The sequence below is a fragment of the Solanum pennellii genome, chromosome 7 (genome assembly GCF_001406875.1).
Source record: "Solanum pennellii chromosome 7, SPENNV200".
Lineage (NCBI taxonomy): Eukaryota > Viridiplantae > Streptophyta > Magnoliopsida > Solanales > Solanaceae > Solanum > Solanum pennellii.
Window position 1 is genome coordinate 63133456 of NC_028643.1, and position 2154 is coordinate 63135609.

Here is a 2154-nt window from a genome sequence, read left to right on the forward strand (position 1 = left end):
TCATTTGATCAACATCCCATATACTGTAAACCAACTCCTTGAGAGAAATACTTTCTTAGGCCTTTAACAATCAAAAGTGACAAATTCTACGATCCAAACCTTGTACATGGTCTTTTAAATTCTCAATAACTGATGCAATCGATCAATTCTTACCTTACTTATTCATACTTCGACAAAGCACACTACCAAAAAAATAAACTCACCATGAAAAACTTTAAATTTGAACCCAACTATGTGACCCAATTCTTTTATCTATCAACATTAACTCATACCTTGAAATATTCTTTTCCCCTATGAATTCACGTATCTTAGCTTATCATTGGTTGTCTCTCTATCGATCTTATGATATGCTCCACTAAAAATTCAACCATACTCATTATCAAACTCAAAATCACAAAAGAATTTATAAATCATACTCGAGTTGAACATATCTACACTGCTTTCTCAAGTGTTATCCAATAATTTGTAACCAATCTAATGAACTCGTGAAACTATTACCATAACCAAAGAAAAATGGATTAAATCACTCATCTCTGAACCCAATTCTCAATTCCTTTTAAGATACCTCTTTAGCCCTTGTAATAAGAGAAAATATTCATGCTCTCACTTCTTTCAAAAAGCTAAACTAGATTCCGCTATCCTTGTTATTATGACTTTAGCTTCTTTTTTTTCTATTCGACCGACATCCGAACTCCACATAAAACCACACTACGTACCAAATAGTAGAAACCATATTCTTAGATACTAAAAAGTCAGCATTACAATACAAAATCCTTTTACCCAACAAGCCTTAACACATAGTTGCATTCCAGCCATAATTCATCATAAAACCTTATTACCATCATGCTTAGTTAGCCCTTTCCATCTCTATGAATTCAACCTCGCCATCAAAATGACATCCCAAACCTAGATATGTCAACCATCCAAGGGACTTTCTCAATTTACACACACTTTCTTACAAAAAAAAAAAATCTCCAATTTCATTCACCCAAGTATACTCACTATACTAAGACTTTCTTTACCCATAAGTTTGTTATTTCGATAACAATCTACTCATTTTGGAGCTTAAGATAAAATTATTTGACCTTATTTAGAATTTCAGAATACACTTCACAACCTAAATGTATTAATGTCATACCAAAGACCCATCACTAAAATTTTCCTTATAAATAATGCTTAAGTCAATCGTATTTAGTAACAAGCTGGTTGGTTTCTCAAATATGAATGTGACATTGAACCTTATTATACGAGCATGTGATGCAACTGATAACTCCTTAAGTAGTTAGTATTCATGCTTAACGATCAACATGTCTATTTTTTTAAACCATTAGAACCACATTGTGAAAGTCTGTTACATCCACCACTAGAACAGATCATACCTATCGAGAAGATTGTATCCAAATATCCTACACATTATATTCCCATTAAGTATCTAATATACATTATCAGATATGTTCGGTGTCTCGTCCAAAACAATATGTGTCCTTTTGTAGATCAAGTCAATAACAAGACTAACACATTCTCTAACTCTAAACAAGTAAGAAAAGTATCATTATAGCAGCCGTATTATGAACCATTTTTTTGTACACTCAATCTATCAAAAATATTCTAATATTGATCGGCACAACATCACTTGTTATGCAACACATATATGTTATGACAACTATACCAACTGTAGTTTTCAAAGTGACACTGTTCATTACCTATCGACCCTTTTAATCATTTAGCTTTCAAATATCAAACTAATCAAGATATTGGAATACCACACAAGTATTATTTTTGCTGCTAAATAACTATTTCAAAAAAAAATATAACGCGTTCATGAAGAACTGTTCAACCTCATCATTTCAATATCCTAAAAATGATTCGTCATGTCATCACCTAAATGAGAGTGAATGGATTAAAGTGATAAGAATCAAAATGGGACCAAGTACGCACGATAGAGATCCAAAAAGTGAAGATTTTTCGTAAAAGTCACTATAGCCTCTCGAAGATAAGTACAGACGTCTCCATACCGATCTTCGAGACTCTATTTAGACTCGACTTGTACACACGTGAGACCTATGAACCTGGGGCTCTGATACCATTTTGTCACGACCCAAAAATGGGCGTGATGGCACTCGTCTTATCCCACCAAGACAAGTCAGCCTAAAA